General features: G+C 51.5%; 1 protein-coding gene across 24 annotated transcripts in view; it reads left to right on the forward strand.

The window, feature by feature from the left end:
• MYT1L (myelin transcription factor 1 like) overlaps positions 1-18,023 on the forward strand; it is a 398,154-nt gene that overhangs the window by 128,460 nt on the left and 251,671 nt on the right. For 22 of the 24 annotated variants that reach the window (XM_070795423.1, XM_070795424.1, XM_070795422.1 and 19 more), the window contains exon 3: positions 16,537-16,642. The exons of the other annotated variants lie outside the window; for them this stretch is intronic. The gene's annotated coding sequence lies outside the window, so the exon portion shown is untranslated. The remainder of the gene's footprint in view (positions 1-16,536; positions 16,643-18,023) is intronic. 24 annotated transcript variants of the gene reach the window in all.

Genomic DNA, 18,023 nt, shown 5'->3' on the forward strand with positions numbered 1-18,023 from the left:
GACGGCGCCTCTGCTGTTCACGCGTCAGTGCAGACGTGCTGGCCGGGTGGGGAAGGGGGCGTCTTGCCATCTGGGTCAGACCCCACTGAATGGCCTTCGATCGGTCCGTCCTTTACCTGTCTCACTTCCGATTTTTACTCACCATAGAAGGAAATTTTAGGTGTGTGATGGCACAAACTGGTAGTCACGATTTTGATGTTTTTCTTTTTTTTTTTCACAAATTTACTCAGAAGCTCTACATTTTTCATTGGGTTTTATTATACAAGTGGACTTTTAAAATAGTTGCAATAAGTATAACACAAGAATTCCACAGACTTATTTACCCCCTGATGGTTGACGCACCAGAATGCGGCCAGATTCTGATTACTATTGTGACTGAAGACATGCGTTCTCGCTTCCACATCCGTGCGTGGAGGACCAGTCTGTGGAGCACACTGACACGCAGAGAGGCACAGAGAGAGAGACCCACGGACACCCCTGCTCAGGGACGCCTACTCCAGGAGGAGCCAGACGAGTGTGGTCACGAGGGGCCTCAAAGCCGACCCCCAGCCCCCCACCACTCGCCACGCCTCGGTGGCGCCAGAGCAGACGCACAGGGGTCCGTCTGCAGGACCCCGACCTGCCCGGGGCCAGGCTGGGCCCTGTGAGGCCGTGTGGCCTCGGGCCTGCCTGCGCTTTGCGTGCTTACCCGTGGATCCCACAGTTAGCGCTTACCCACTAACTGGCTGCTGTGGCTGTTTCTTCCCTTCTTTCACGTGAGAATTACTGAGCTTGGTCACTTTTGTGGTGGTTTTCCTGCTGGGCGAAACTGTAAGTTGATGGAAGAGGGAGCAAATCACCTTCTGAGCGCCTGCCTTCTGGGCGTGTGTCCTCAGAAGTTTTTTAACAAAAACTTCTAAACATTCAAAGGGCAGGGGCAGAATGCCTGTTTTGCTAAATTGTTTCGATGGAAAGATCACTGCTCTAGGGAAGCTTTGCTTCATATAAGGTAAAGATCTTTCTATCAGTTAATGAAGAGCAGGTGGAGACCATTTTACATTATAGGCTCCAATGTCCATGGGATTCGGAAAGAATACAGGAGTGGTTGCCATTTCCTGCTCCAGGGCATCTTCCCGATCCAGGGATCAAACCCTTATCTCTCACATCTCCTGCACTGGCAGGTGGGTTCTTTACCACCTGGGAACCTGCAACATCTCAGGATTGGGATGTAAGACTTCAACTGTTCGTTGTAGAAATTTGTAGCCATCTGTTTATATGGACTTTGCTCCTGTGATGTTTATACAATTATCACGTGAAACACGAACAGGTTTAGAAGGCAGGGACGACCGGAGGCTCTTCCCCCCGGGCGGGGTGGGTGGTGCAGTTGCTGCAGCTGCTGTTGTACAGGGACCGCCTGGGCCTGTGCCCGCCAGGCGCGGGAGGGGACCTCACGGGTGTGAGCGGGCTTCCCAGGCAGGACGCTGGGACCTGCTCCGTTTCCGGGTCAGGACCCGTGCTTCTCTGCATGATGCACATGGCCTTGGCTTCCGAGGACCATGACCAAGTCCTTCCCGGTGAGGAATGTGGAGTCCAGGAAGGCTCAGGGTCACCCCTGCCATGTGGGCACCAACTAGATGGATATATTTGTTTGCAAGAGATAGAATTTTATTCTGAGCCCTTCACTTTTTATGGAGCCTTTAAAATACAGGGAAGTAAAAAAACAAAGTACTGAGTAATCTGTACATTTTAATTACATAACACACAAATGTTGTGTAAATGCTGTGTGTCAAACGTGCCCTAATCTCCACTTAAGGGCTTCCCTGGTGGCTCAGCAGTAAAGAATCTGTCTGCAGTATAGGAAGCCCAGGTTCGATCCCAGGGTCGGGAAGATCCCCTGGAGAAGGAAATGGCAACCACTCCAGCATTCTCGCCTGGGGAATCCCATGGACAGAGGCTGGCAGGCTACAGCCCACGGGGTCACACAGAGTCAGAGACGACTCAACGACTGAACAGCAATGGCAATCCCCGCCTCAGGCCCTTTGCTGTTACTGTTTTTAAAGGCCACGCCTTTCATGAGGACCCCTGTAAGAGCGAGATGCCTGCTAGGTGCTGCTACAGCTTGAGTGTGGTGTCCTCCCAGAATTTATCCCTGGAACTGTAACCTCCAAGCGATAGGGTTTGGAGACAAGCCTTGGGGGTCGAGTGGACAGTGAGGGTGGGGCCCGCGTGGTGGGATCAGCGCCTTGGTGAAGACACAGGACCCGCCGAGAGCCCAGCCCTCTGCGACACTCTCGTGACCCGAGGGGCTGAGATGGGAGGGGGCGGAGCGCGGTCCCGGGATGTGCCCGAGCCTGCGGCTGAGGACCCGGGCCGCCGAGAGCGTGCGGGGCTTCCCGATCATCTGGCCATGTCTGCTTGGTGCCTCCTCCCCACAGTCCTGCCCACGTGGATGCAGTCACTACCGACAGCATACCCCCCTCGCAGAGGATGGAGCATGGGTCCCCGGACCGTGGCGGGCGGGCTGTGACCCCGGCACACCCGCCTCCAGAGCCTGGCACCGCGGGGCTGAGCAATGCCGCCTCCCCGGGGCTCCCCTGGCCCGCAGGAACCTCAGCCCCGAGGTCTTCAAGGTGAGGAGACGCCCTGGAGTCGGGCGCTCTGCACAGGGCGCCGGGCTGTGCCCCAAGCCCGCAGCCAAGGCAACCCTGCAGGACCCGCTTGGCTGGCCTGGCCCCGCGGGGCCACGTCTGCGAGGTGGGGCGGGGGTGCAGGCAGGAGCCCCGCCACCCACACCCCTCTCACTGCCCAGAGATGTGCCTCCGACTGGACACAAAGGGCTGGGCAAATTGGAGCCTCTGGAGGCTTTTGTTATAAATCATCCTGTGAAACAGCCTCACACTTTTAAAGTTTTGTAAATACGACGCTGCCCCCTAAGAGCTCCATTTTAAATAGTGTGTACTTAAAGAGGGCTTTCCAGGTGTCTAGTGGTAAAGAACCCTCCTGCCAAAGCCGGAGACTCAGAAGACTGGAGTTCCGTCTCTGGGTCAGGAAGATCCCCTGGAGGAGGGCATGGCAACCCACTCCAGTGTTCTTGCCTGGAGAATCCCATGGACAGAGGAGCCTGGCTGGCTACAGTCCACAGGATCGCAAAGACTTGAACACCGCTGCGTGACTTAGCACACGTGCACGCACACGTCAAACGTGCCTTTGCGTGAAAATCATCACCAGGCGGTGGGAGCCAGGTCGGCCCCTCGCCCCTCCCCTGCCCTCTGCTGGGACGCTGGAGCCTCCCTGTCCCCATCCGCGGACACTGCCGCCTTCTGCTTGTCGACGGCCGTTTCTCGTGAACAGTTACAGGCGTTTACGCTGAAAATGTATCTGCCGCTTTGTTTACTATTGTTAGCGATTATATATTTGATAATATCAAAACATGATTTACTAGTGACTCTCCTCTAGGTAGATAGTCTCAGTGTTTCCCAAATTTTTAAAGTATTTGCAACCTTCCCTTCATCTGTTGTGCGTGTTTTCCTCCTTCCAGCCTCTCTTCCTCCCTTCCTTCTTAACTTCCTTATTTCCTTCTCTCTTTCTTCTTACCAAAGAGGTGAAGTTATTTGACAAAGAACTAGCAGCCATAGACATTTTTAAATCAAAATTTATCACGAAGGAATTTTTACCTTTGTACTCTTCTGTAGATTTTTTAACTGTTTCCAAACTATTTTTTCTAGTATGTATTCTGAAAGAAAATAACTCTAGAATTCTGAATGGCTGTATGTTGATAATCTTTGCGGGCAGCTTCGACTAGTCATAACCTCATAAGACACGAAGTACGGTGTGATTTCAAAAGTCCAAGACATTCCTCACTTTCCAGCTTTGTGAACTCGAGGGGATTTTCCTGTGTATGGTTCCAGAGCCACGAAAATAGAGCAAGGCTGCAGCACAGGAGATCCGCCTGGTGCGGGGAGCGGGAAGGACACCGCCCCAGGGGCTCTCCGAGGCCTGGGGCTGGACGCCTGGCCTCAGACTCCCTCCCCCGGGACCCTTGGCCCACTGCGTGGCCCGGAGCGGCCTTTCCATGGCTCCCGCTTCAGCCCTCCCTGGGGCTTCCCCCTGCCCTGCGCTGCTTCCCACTGCCCGACCAAGGCGCGAGCCTGCCCATTGCCCCAAATGAGCCGTGGCGGCCTCAGGACCGCTCTCCTGGCACACCGTCCTCTCTCATCACCCCTGCCTGGGTCCCCAGGGCTTCCTCCCCCGAAAATACCCTCTCCTCCTTATCTCGGGATTGTGGGAGCCACACAGGTCAGCCACTCTCTCTCCAAGAGCCCCGCTCCTCTGGGTGGCCATGCATGCCTCATCTTGGCCTTTCTGGTTGGAGCATGACGATCTGCCTGTGACTCTCTCTCGGCTCCCGGTCGCCTATCTCCTGGGTCCCACTCCTGCACCTCAGGTGGAGCTGGCCCTGGGTGCTCCTCCTCGGTGCTTCGCCACAGCCAGGGAGTCCCCAGCCACCCACCATGCACCCCCAGCCCCTGACTCGAGGAACTGTCCACACAGACCAAAGCCACGTGCTGAGCGGGCCCGCCTCTTGGGCAGCGCAGAGCACTGAACACAGCATTGCTGGGCTTTGATAAGTCTGGGCAGCCACCCGCGGCTCAGCCCCAGCTCTCCCTAAATCCTGCGTCCAAATCCCCATCGTCACTGAGCTTGGGGGTCTCCGTGGTGGAAAGAGAGAGGTTGAAATCTGGTGTGAGTGAGTGAGTGAGTGTGTGTGTGTGTGTGTGTGTAAGAGGAGAGACAGACTCAGAGAGAGAAGAAAGACAGCTGACCCCCACTAGCCCTACTATCCTCCCTGCTGTGTGAAGAACAAATATTTTTTGAATCAGTGGTGACTTTAAGTACTACCCATGGCATGACTATTTGCACTTTATAAAGACAAATTCTTAAAATCAATGGTCAAGGGAAGGGATTTCCAGTGTGTAGGCTTGGGGTTGGTGTGGGCACTGGTTTAGCCATCTGGAATGAAGGCTTTTCCTAAGCTCTTGAAATGCCATCCCACAGGCAGGTGAGTCCAGGTGCGTCTTCTCCACCTTGCACACAACACCCCTGATTCCTCTTCTTGGTCACAGTTCCCGAGGTTCACTGGAGTCAGATCCAGGGATCAGTAAGTAGCCCCTCCTGAAGGGAGTCCCCTCACAGTCTCAGGGGAAGCTGAAAGTCTGGGGATCTGTAGATGTCCATCTGAAAAGTGAAAGTGAAAGTCGCTCAGCCGTGTCCAACTCTTTGCGACCCCATAGACTACACAGTCCATGGAATTCTCCAGGCCAGAATACTGGAGTGGGTAGCCTTCCCTTCTCCAGGGGTTCTTCCTGACTCAGGGATCGAACCCAGGTCTCCTGCACTGCAGGTGGATCCTTTACCAGCTGAGCCACCAGGGAATCCCAAGAATACTGGGGTGGGTAGCCTATCCCTTCTCCAGCAGATCTTCCTGACCCAGGGATCGAACTGGGGTCTCCTGCATTGCAGGCGGATTCTTTACCAGTCTGGGGTCTTGGGCATATTACCATTCTGAAAATGAGCTTCTCTCTGAAAATAGAACTAATAATAATAATATATCTTCTTTACCCTATTCTCAGCATTGTCTTGAGGAGCAAATGACATAATTAGCTTGCCAAAGCTTCCCCTGGAAAGGTCTTCTCTTGTCACCGGGGAAGGCGTCTGTGGAGGAAGTTCTGATGCAGAGAAATCTCATTCCTCAGTCTGCACCCTCCCCAGCACCCCAGATGAGCAGCTGCCAGTTTGGGGGGCCAGCAGCATCACCAGGGTTCAGCACTTCTCCAGGTGTGCTCAGGCCCTAAGCACTAGCTTCCGGTTAGACCACGGTGAAGCAAAAGTCGCTCAGTCATGTCCGCCTCTTTGCGGCCCCACAGACTGTTGCCTGCCAGGCTCCTCTGTCCATGGAATTCTCCAGGCCAGAATACTGGAATGGGTTGCCATTTCCTTCTCCAAGGGATCTTCCCAACCCAGGGATCGAACTGAGGTCTCCCCCACTGCAGGTGGATTCTTTACCATCTGAGCCACCAGGGAAGCCCAGGAATACTGGAGTGGGTGGCCTATCCCTTCTCCATGGGTTTGGTTCAAGTTGAACCAATGACACGTTCAAGTTCACACTCTGTGATCACAGCCCATGACAGACAGTGCTTCATGTTCATCCTAAGAGGAGGGCTTGCTGCTGCAGTTCTGGCTCCCCCTGCAGATTCTGCGGAGTCCGGTGAGCGATCAACAGCACAATTCAGCCCCTAGAGTCTCGGCATCTCAGGAACAACAGGTGTGAGAAGGACTCGGTGAGCAAACACCTCCATCAGGTCACCTCCCGGCCACGTACACTCGCTCCTGAGACAGACTTGACTCAGAGGGGTCCGCTCCATCCTTGCCTTTCATGACGAGGCTGTTGGTTGTGTTTTGAAAGATGGTGCTGTGTTCTCAGTGTCTGCATCCCGCACATGCACATGCTGAAAGCCTAACAGCAAGGTGACGGTGTCTGAAGATGAGGTCTTTGTGGGGGTGATGAGGTCCTGGGGCTGGAGCCTGTATCATGGGATTTCTGCCCTCACGAAGAGACCCCAGGGAGTTCCCCCACGCCCTCCACCCTACAGGGACACACGGAGCATCTGCAGGTCAGAAGAGGGCCCTCACTCAACCAGGCTGGCACCTGATGTCAGCCCTTCAGCCTCCAGAGCCACCAGAAGTAAATTTCTGTTGTCTATAAGCCACAAAAGGCCTGTGGTCTTTTGTTAAAGTATCTCAAACAGACTGAGACCAAGGGCTCACTCTTTCCCAGTTGGCCAGTAAGTATTTAGGAGCACATCATGGACATTAAGTTGAGTAAACTCCGGGAGATGGTGAAGGACAGGGAAGCCTGGCGTGCTTTAGGCCATGGGCTTTGCAGAGAGTTGGACACAACTGAGCGATGGAACCACAACATGTGATACTGAGGAACCCACAGAATAGAAACCATCTTCGATACTGCCCAGGAACCCAGCCAACTGAGCGACGGAAGCACAACATGTGACACTGAGGAACCCACAGAATAGAAACCATCTTCGATACTGCCCAGGAACCCAGCCTCCTTATTACTACTGTTCTTAAAGTTCATTCATTTAGCCAATCCCCTCTGTTCTCACACCTGGTGAGACAAAGGTGAACAGATACGACCCCTGCCATCAGGAAAGAACATCTTTTATAGCAGTAACAGCAGCAGCCAAAGCCAGAAAATGAGGAAAAGTCAGCCAGTGGTGTCAGACAAGAAGTGGACACCATCCACACTCGTGGTCGGGGACCCTTGACAGCCGGCTGGGGGCGGCCAAGTCCATCCTCCAGAAGACAAGGCCTCCTTCTGAGGGCTCGAGTGACCTTGGGGTCTGTGGATTTGACATGAGGCTTGAGGAGTCTTTGGTATTTAAATAGAGGGAGAGAATGATGTGGACCACAGTGAGAAAGTACCTCTGTACTCAAGGGACAGTGGGAAATAAAATGCCTTAAGCTAAAGGTCACACCAAGCAGGAGTGAGACTTAAGACCTGTGATGATCTGTAAGTGAGCTTTACAAGCCCTGGAAGCCAGGCGGGCACCTCTGGGGCAACTGCTTCCAGCTCTCGAGAACAGGTGCAATGCTCTCTGAGCTTCACTTTTCTCACTTGTACAATGGCCATAACTTACGGGTTTGTATGTGCAATACTTTTAACTTTGACTTGTGGTACCTGCGTCAGACCTAGACAGCATATTAAAAAGCAGAGGCATTACTTTGTCAACATAGGTCCCTCTAGTCAAGGCTATGGTTTTTCCAGTGGTCATGTATGGATGTGAGAGTTGGACTGTGAAGAAAGCTAAGCACCGAAGAATTGATGCTTTTGAACTGTGGTGTTGGAGAAGACTCTTGAGAGTCCCTTGGACTGTGGGGAGATCCAACCAGTCCATCCTAAAGGAAATCAGTCCTGGGTGTTCACTGGAAGGACTGATGCTGAAGCTGAAAATCCAATATTTGGCCACCTGATGCAAAGAACTGACTCATCTGAAAAGACCCTGATCCTGGGAAAGATTGAGGGCAGGAGGAGAAGGGGACAACAGAGGATGAGATGGTTGGATGGCATCACTGACTCAACGGACATGGGTTTCGGTGGACTCCAGGAGTTGGTGATGGACAGGGAGGCCTGGTGTGCTGCGGTTCATGGGGTCGCAAAGAGTTGGGAGTGACTGAACTGAACTGAACTGAACATGTGTCAGATGTTACAATGATAATGATGGTTGTTAACATCATTGACTTATTTACTGAGCAGTGGTATGATGTAAAGGAATCATTATTAACAGAGGAGGAGGAGCAGGATTCGAGGGGCAGGCTGGGAGGTGAAGTGAGCTCAGGTAAGGGGCACTGACATCTGGACCAAGGGGGTTCTGAGGAGAGAACGGAGGGCAGGCTGATGTCTCTAGGTCTCCTGCTTGGGGATTATGTGGACATCCCCTCATGGGAAGCTCTAATTTCAGGGCAGACTTCTTGTTTCACTGGCAGGCAAAGGGCTTGATCCTGAAAGCCTTAGGGGGTGGGTGTCCCCAACCCTGGGGTACAGTCCTGTAGCCACCCACAGGGTGTGCACAGGTGGGGTCAGTCCTTGTGCAGTAAATCACCCCAGACACATGATGCTGTAAAATGAACCAAAGAGCCAGAAAACCGCTCTGCGGTTGGGTGGTCCCCAGGCTACACCCACCTCACCACACGGGCAGGGGTCCTGACTCTAAACCCACCACACCACATGAGCAGGAGTCCGCACTCTACATGCACCTCAAGACTCAAGCAGGGGTCCCCAGGCTACACCCATTCACCACACGAGCAGGGGTCCCCACGGTTTACCCACAACACCACAGGAGCAGTTGTCATACCCTGAAGACAATAGCTTGCTGTGATTGTTGATGAGGTTAACAGAAGCACATTCTTAGATTTCTCTGAGATAGTTTTCCTGCAGCTGGAGTCTGGGAACAGTCCCCTAGGCCCGGTCCCGGACACACTGCTGGCTCAGCTGCTGGGGCTGGGTCCTGGGTCAAAGCAGCCCTTTCCTCCCAGCCCAGATTGGCCTTTCTTTTAATTACCTCCATGTTTCTATACTATTTTGCTTAATCTGTAAGCTAGATTATGAGCTAGAATGATATAATTGGGCCTACATATGATTTCCTTGTAGCATTGTTTATTGGTGTGTAAACAGCAGACCCCAGAACTGCTTATAAATATACTGTGAAGCAGTGAACTGTTGGCTTTTGGGAGAGTTCAAGTTGCTTCTAATTGTTATGTGACTTGGAAGCAAAATTTCCTAACCTGAATTTATTCATCATTTTTTGCAGCAATTGATCGGTAACTTTGGAAAATAGTGATAGATCTATGAGACAATAATCATATATATTTTCCTTTCTGTGACACAAAATGTTACATCGATTTGCCTTGGCAAAGAATTAGAATTCAGTTAGAGCAATTAGAATTATTTAAGTTAAAAAGTGAAAGTCTGTCTTAGTCTTCAATTCCCCATTCCTTTTCCCAAAGCTAATCCTTGTTGGCCATCGGGTCTGTGCTCGTGTAAACGCTTCCTGGGCTGTGACGCATGGGCACGTGGGAATGGACAGCGTGTCACCAGGTCTCTGAGCTGCACGGTTGTGGGCGGATGGAATTAGCTGTATCTGCTGCTCTGCGCGGTTCTGTATCAGGCGGCTCTGCCCCACACTGACCCTGCTGGTCGAGACACACAGGCGACCCTAGACTCTGACGGTGATCTGGCCGGTGTGCCGCTGGCGGTGTCTCCTGTTTGATCATACGCCTGTGGCACTGGGCTGCTCTCTGCAGGCCTCTCTGGCTGCCAGGAGCTGGGCTTGTCCTCACACTGCTCAGCTCCTTACTGTACAGAGCCTGCTGCCGGCCCCAGGATCCGCAGGCCGGGCCAGCCTCCAGCCCCTCTCTTCTGTGTAGGAGTCCCGATAGCTCCCCTAAAAGCCCGCACCGTGAGAAGCGAGTTTCCTTTCCAATGTGCATTTTGAGAACCGACGAGATGTTAGCTTTAGATGGTGGTGCAAGGCTGGGAACAGCTAGTGGCAGACCCGACTGTGCTTGTGACGTCTGTGTCTGAAAGGCTCCAAACCGCAGGCTGCATTTGCTGGGATCCTTCTGTGGTGCTGGTGCTCATGCTGGAATCAACTCTATTGCTGAGAGCTCTAGATGAAGGTCATGCTCTGAGAAGCGACGTGGCCCAGGAGACCTGAGAGAAACAGGGGGATCCGAAAGCCCAGGCACGGGCGGGAGAGTTGACCTTCTCAAGTCAAAGTTACACCCCAACCCTCTCCGTCGTGGACGTCATCAGGCAGATAGCTAGGAGAGTCAACTCAGGACACACAGAGAGAGGGCGTGTCCTCTGAACGTGAGCGGAAGGAGGATGAGAAAGGCTGCACCATTTCCCCGGTTTCCTGCCATCTCTTCCTAAAACATCTTCACTCGTGATCATGCGTTTCCCCTTCCTCATCCACCTCCGCAGCTCTGTCTTCTGAACGCGATCATATTCTCTTCTCTGAAAAGCAGAATTAGACAGGAGGTTCACAGCCGACCTGGAGCTGAGCTGTCCCCTGAGGAACATATTCTTGAAGGAAGAATGTGAGCCAGGGAGGGCCACAGACACTCCTTGAACTTGGCACGGGGGGAAACAGGCCTTCTCTTAAGAGCTGCTGCTCCCAAGTGACGGCTCGTCTCAGCCTGGCTGCTGAGCGATCGTCTGATCGATCAGCTTCCACTGATGGTTACACACTGTCAGCGTGTAACAATTACACACTCATACACATGAGGTGCATGAGCAGAGTGTCGAGGGCACCGTGACCAGGGCCACACCCAACCTGGGGCTGAGACACGACTCTCTTCCGACCATCAGCCCCATGCACCATCCCCGATGCACCCACCAAGCTGCATGGAGGGCGTAGAGGGCAGCCCTCCCACTCCGCCAGCCCAGGCGAGGGTCCTGAGAGCAGCAGGGTCTGGTGGGGCCTTCGGTTCCTTCCTGAGCCTCCGAGTCGGCTCCTGGAGAAGGATTTGCATCTGACTGAGCCGAGCAGGGCTTGTCTGGCTCTTATGACTCAGTGTGGTAAGTCTGGGGAAGAGGCTCTGTCAAAACATGCCCGTCATTTTTTACCCAATCTCATATAGAAATCTTAGAGAAAGAAAAAAAGGCAAGAAGCATTTCCACTGGCACAACCCCACAACCGTGACTCAGGGTGCCAGGAAGTTTACCCATGTGTCATCTGAGCAACACTTAGGATCCTCAGGAAGGCGTCTAGAGCAGGGACCTGGTGTTCCCAGCTCAGCGTGTGGTCCCTGCAGGGCAGAGAGTGGGGCAGACGGGCCCGCATCTGCCATCAGCTGAGTCATGCTCACGCAGGAGCACTTCGGGGCAGAAAGGCACCTTCAGGGCCACTGAAGTCCTGGTGGCCCTCGGGCGGCATTCAGAACCGCACAGGCGCACCTGCAGTGCAGACAGACAGAGGAGACCTGAGTGTGCTCACAGGTGAAGGAGCACACGGCCTGCGTAGACAGTTCTCTGGCCAGGAATTCATTCCCAGGGCCTGACAGCAAGGGGCTGGAGACTGTAGGCATACTGATACCTGCAGCTAAAGGAAATATTCTACATTTTTAGTTCAGCTCTGTTATCAGAGAACGTGAACTTCAGGGAGGTACATGAATGTTCACACCACTGTGGGTTAAGATGGGTCTGGCTAATGTAGTGATAACACATCTGTTTACTAATATTCCATAAAAAGAGCAGTTCTGTTTTAACCGTTGTATTACGGTTTCAGCATCGGAAGTGTCAGGTCTATATGGAACTGCCTGAGTAGGATCTGATAGAGATGAAGAGGGCAGGACCCTGTGGAGCCCCGGGCAGGAATCCTCTCGGTGCCCCGCCAGCCTCTGACCTTTCCTGAGGTCCACAGGACAACAATACAAAAATGACCTTCACAACCCAGATAACCACGATGGTGTGATCACTCACCTAGAGCCAGACCTCCTGGAATGCGAAGTCAAGTGGGCCTTAAGAAGCATCACTACCAACAAAGCTAGTGGAGGTGATGGAATTCCAGTTGAGCTATTTCAAATCCTGAAAGATGATGCTGTGAAAGTGCTGCACTCAATACACCAGTGAATTTGGAAAACTCAGCAGTGGCCACAGGACTGGAAAAGGTCAGTCTTCGTTCCAATCCCAAAGAAAGGCAATGCCAAAGAATGCTCAAACTACCGCACAATTGCACTCATCTCACACACTAGTAAAGTAATGCTCAAAATTCTCCAAGCCAGGCTTCAGTGGTACATGAACCATGAACTTCCAGATGTTCAAGCTGGATTTAGAAAAGGCATAGGAACCAGAGATCAAATTGCCAACATCCATTGGATGACCAAAAAAGCAAGAGAGTTCTAGAAAAACATCTACTTCTGCTTTATTGATTACGCCAAAGCCTTTGACTGTGTGGATCACAACAAACTGGAAAATTCTTCAAGAGATGGGAATACCAGACCACCTGACCTGCCTCCTGAGAAATCTGTATGCAGGTCAAGAAGCAATAGTTAGAACTGGACATGGAAAACCAGACTGGTTCCAAATTGGGAAAGGAGTACATCAAGGCTGTATATTGTCACCCTGCTTATTTAACTTATATGCAGAGTACATCATGCAAAATGCCAGGCTGGATGAAGCGCAAGCTGGAATCAAAATTGTTGGGAGAAATATCCTCAGATATGCAGGTTACACCACCCTTATGGCACAAAAAGAAGAGGAACTAAAGAACCTCTTGATGAAAGTGAAACAAGAGAGTGAAAAAGCTGACTTAAAACTCAACAAATGTTGAAGTTCATGGCATCCGGTCCCATCACTTCATGGCAAATAGATGGGGAAACAGTGGAAACAGATTTTGGGGGGCTCCAAAATCACTGCAGATGGTGACTTCAGCCATGAAATGAAAAGATTCTTGCTCCTTGGAAGAAAAGCTATGACCAACCTAGACAGCATATTAAAAAGCAGAGACATTACTTTGCTGACAAAAGTCCATCTAGTCAAAGCTATGGTTTTTCCAGTAGTCATGTATAGATGTGAGAGTTGGACTATAAAGAAAGTTTAGCCCTGAAGAATTGATGCTTTTGAAGTGTGGTGTTGGAGAAGACTCTTGAGAGTCCCTTGGACTGCAAGGAGATCCAACTAGTCCATCCTAAAGGAGATCAGTCCTGGGTGTTCATTGAAAGGACGGATGCTGAAGTTGAAGCTCCAATACTTTGGCCACCTGATGGGAAGAGCTGATTCGTTTCAAAAGACCCCGATGCTGGGAAAAATTTCAAAAGACCCTGGGCAGGTGGAGAAGGGGACGACAGAGGATGAGATGGTTGGATGGCATCACCGACTCAATGGACATGAATTTGGGTGGACTCCAGGAGTTGGTGATGGACAGGGAGGCCGGGCGTGCTGCAGTCCATAGGACATGGCTGAGAGACTGAACTGACTGACTGAGCTCCAAAGGGCAGATTTGAGCAGTTTCTAATCAGGGGAGGGAAGGGAGGAGGGGGAGGATGAAGATATAAGGAAGGGGCAGCCAAGAAACAATAATGCAGCCTTCGAGCAGTGCCCCCCTTGCCTCAGGGGAAGCACATAACAACGTCTTTAAGCTCTTTAAGATGTCGGCATTCTTCATGCCAGAGAAAGCCCACCTGAGGCTACATTGAAAGAACCAGAGAAGCTCAAGAAGAGTTCCTGAGACCAGATTGGAGGACTGGAGACCCCGGGCACACACTGGTCTTATCGGCAGCCCCTCCCTTGAGCAGTTGCTGTAAACTCTTCAGCAAGGCCCCCTCCCCACTGGGCTGGGACACGGTCTTCCAGGACAGGAGCCCACTGTGCCCCCTGTGCCCGGCAGAGCCACAGGGCCGCTCTTCTCTGCTTCACCCACACTGTGCCCCCTGTGCCCGGCAGAGCCACAGGGCTGCTCTTCTCTGCGTCACCCGCAGCCCGTCCCAGGGCTGCTCTTCTCTGCGTCACCTGCAGCCCGTGTCCAGGCTTCTGTCTGGCGCTGGTGCAGACGCCGAGCGTTCGGCAACGGAAGGCAAGCTTGCATTTCAGAAAGACAAGTGACGGCCGGCCGGCAGGAAGTGTGCATCGAGCACGCACTGGCCTTTCCCAGGCTCGGCGCCTGGACCCAGAACAGCCGTGAGCGCTCAGCCTCCAGCATGGGAGGCGGGCTCTGCACTCTGAGCTCTGGAGACCAGAGTGCGGGACGGCGGGTGTGGAAGACGTGGGTGCTCATCCCGGATGGAGACTCTGAGTCTTTGAGCCCAGATGACCTGTGGGTGTGAGCTGACAGGAGCATGGCTGGTGCACCTGCCTCTGTCACTAAACATTAGGTTTATAAATCATCCTGTACATGGAAGAGCCGCTGGAGTTGAAAAGGAACCTCTGTACTCCCAGCGTGTGTGGGCATGTGTGCAGGTGTGTGTGCAGGGGGGTGTGTATGTATGTGGGCGTGTATGTGTGTGGACATGTGTGTGGCTGTGCACATGTGTGTGTGCATAGGTGTGTGCGTGTGTATATGTGTGTGGATGTGTGTGTGCATGTGGGCATGTATGTGTACATGTGTGGGTGTGTATAGGTGTGTGTATATATAGGCACGTGTGTGGGTGTGTGTACATGTGGGCCTGTGTGTGGGTGTGTGTGGGTGTGTATAGGTGTGTATATATGTGGGCCTGTGTGTGGGTGTGTGTGGCCATGTATGTGTATGTGTGTGGGTGTGTATAGGTGTGTATATATGTGGGCACATGTGTGGGGGGGGTGTGGGTGTGTATGTGTGTGTGCACGTGTGCATGGGGGTGTGTGTGTACATGTGGGCCTGTGTGTGTGTGTGTGTGTATGGATGTGGGCATGTGTGTGTGTGTATCTGGGTGGGTGTGCATGTATGTGTACGTGTGTGGGTGTGTATAAGTGTGTATATGTGGGCCTGTGTGTGTGTGTGTGTGGGCGTGTATGTGTGTGTGCATATGTGCATATGTGCACGTGTGTGGGTGTGTATAAGCGTATATATGTGGGCCTGTGTGTGGGTGTGCAGGGGCATGTGTGTGGGGGGGCGTGTATGTGTGTGGGCATGTGTTCATGTGTGTGTGTGTGTACGTGTGTGGGTGCGTATGTGTGTGCACACATGTGCATGTAGGGAGGTGTATGTGTGGGCCCGTGTATGTGTGTGTGTGACAGATGAGCATTGGCCACAAAGCAGATTTCCTCAGACTTTTCACTGTCATTAGCTATAAATAAAATCACAAATTGCAATTTGTATTAAAAGCAAAATATATATTAAAATATTACAGGGTAACTCCAAATTAATGAGTCTAGACTTTAATACACACAAAAATTTACCAATTCTCATGCTAATTTTCAAACCTGGTTTTTCAGGGTAATTTTAAAACCTTTCTAGCTCCATGTGCGTGTTTCTGAACCGCTCTGTTCTTTATGTGTTTGGGTAAGTTCTCACTAGAGAAAACAATGAAAGCCGCATGGCTGCCTGAGCGTCCCGAGGGAAGCTGTGCTGTCTTACTGTGAGCCCCACTTGCCAAGCCCCTCAGTGTGTCCCCGTGTTGAGGTGTGACCAGGAAGCAAGGACAGTGTGTTCTAGAGGATTTATGGTAATGCCGTGGGAGGCGCCCGGGGGTCTCTCCACTCGCCCGACACACTCCACACTCAGCTGCCACCATTAACACCTGGGCTGTGGGAGCCGCGGACTGGGCTTAGTGAGCATCCCTGAACTTGGAGGTTCGCTCCAGAAACAACAGTGTTGACAAGGACACTCCTAGTTCTCTCCACTTTCTGCTATTCCAGTTCAGCCTTTTTTGCTTAAACAAAATACATTCTCTCCTTGACAATAAGGATTATCTTGAAATCACCTTGATATTTTCTTTTCCAACTAAAACTGTCCCTCACACTGAGACACTCTTGCAGAAAAGCTTGATGGAAAGTTGATAGATAAATTCTAAATTTACATCAAATAAGAAAATGTATTTTGTTGTTGTTCTTTTAAAATAAAATTGACTGGACATTCAGAAACATCCTTGTCATCAACAGACCCTATTTGGTTATGAATGAAGTGACATTATTTCTAGCAAATACTTACACATCTCAAATATTTTTCACTTATTAACTTGTTTCTTATTTGCATCTAAATGATAAGAAAAGATAATCTTACAAGGTTGGTGATAATTGGTCAATTTAAATATAAAGTGCACTTGTTTTACCTTCAAAACCAGATGTGTATTTTAAAATATTAAACATCTTAGATTTCAGAATAAGTTAATTCAAGATTTAGAAGCACTTTCTGCTTGTCCACCATCCCCCTCGTGTCAGGATTTCTGCGTAGAGTCCTGTGCGGCCCCCGCGTGCAGTTGGCTGCTTGTAAAGGTGTCCTTGTGAACCCAGAGAAGAGGGCTCCTGTCACTCAGCTGCTCTTGTGCTGTTGTCTTGCCCTCTAGAAAATGAACCCAGAGGAGAACTGGTGAGATCGCGTCCTCTCCGGACCCCGATCGACAGAGGGAGAGAGTCAGACCCACAGAGCACCTGCCCGGCCGCTGAGTTCAGGTACCGGTCGTCCGCTCTCGAGGGGCTGAGGACAAGCGTCTCCTTTCCCTGTGCCCCAAATTGCCACTGAGTCACCACCCCCATCTCAGCTTCCTGGTGCTGCCAGGCTTCTGGGAGGCAGATGAAATCCTGTCATACACCCTTTCCAAACAGACACTTTGTGCTAAAAAGAGCCCTTGGCAGTGAAATGAGAGGGTGCATGCCTTGTTCTTGCTCCTGAAGCCACACAGATGCCTGCATCCCTTGGGGTGCTTTGAGGGGTCCCTGGGACCCCCAGGGTGGGGGACGTGGACTCTCAGATGGAAAGGCGTCATCTTGAATCATTGCCCCCAAATCTGCGTTGGTCAGTAAGGTTTACTGATTATGGCTCGGAGCTCGGGGGTGGGTTGGCAGACGGCAGGGGGAGGCTGTCAGGCAGCACAGCTTCCGGGGACTCTCGCCACCCAGAGTCCCCACGCCCGTCACGCCAGTCAGTTCCCGCTGGGGCAGAGCTCAGCCTCAGAGCGTGTGCAGAAACTGGCCTCAGAAACGCTCGTGGTATCTTTTCTATAACCAGACTCAGGATCCATTTACCACCTGGGACTTCGCTGGGGGAAATGGGAAGGTTCTGGCGCGCTGGTGGTTTCCGAGAACTCTGGCAGCTTTGAAGGCTCAGCGTGTGATGGCAATTTGTCTTTCTGCTGGCTCCCCATTTGCCTGTCTGATAACAGAGCTCCTCACTGTGACGTGGAGTGAGAGGCTGGGACCGGCTTCCAGACGCTCCAGCCTCGTGGGTGCTGCCGTCTTCAGAGCTCTGTGAACTGGAACAATAGGTCACGCTTGCTGTAATTATTTTCTCGTCTATATCTCGCTCCCTTTCCCTAAAGAAACCATTCGCTGGTTTAGTTTGGGAAAGGCATTATGTTTAATCATCATTTGCCTGGAGTTAAAAAAAAAAAAGCTATACACATTGAGCATTAAAGTAACAGCTGACTTTAAGGTCAGTTAAAGTTTCTGAACTGTAGCTGTTTCACACAGAGCGGTTATGTTGTCTGATCTCCTTGTGCTTTGGTCACGAATTAAAGAATATTTAGTGGAATATTTCACATGGGTCTGAATTGGTGTTTCTGGCATGGAGTTAAGTGTTCAATGTTTAAGTGATGGTTATCAGCGTGGTGTACTGCAGAGCATTCAAAGACCAGTCTCAATGGAGATTAGACAAGAATAGATAAGTAAAGAAACAGATAAATAAGCTAGGTTTTGAAGAGAAATCCATGTTTACACTCAACTGTGGCTTGCGTGGGCATCTTGGTGGAGGCAGGATGTTTGATTCTGAGACCTGTGCATTTTCAAGGCAGGTGGTTGGACGTGCTCAAAAAAGGATTAAAAATTCTAGCCTGCC

The sequence above is a fragment of the Bos indicus genome, chromosome 8 (assembly GCF_029378745.1).
Source record: "Bos indicus isolate NIAB-ARS_2022 breed Sahiwal x Tharparkar chromosome 8, NIAB-ARS_B.indTharparkar_mat_pri_1.0, whole genome shotgun sequence".
Lineage (NCBI taxonomy): Eukaryota > Metazoa > Chordata > Mammalia > Artiodactyla > Bovidae > Bos > Bos indicus.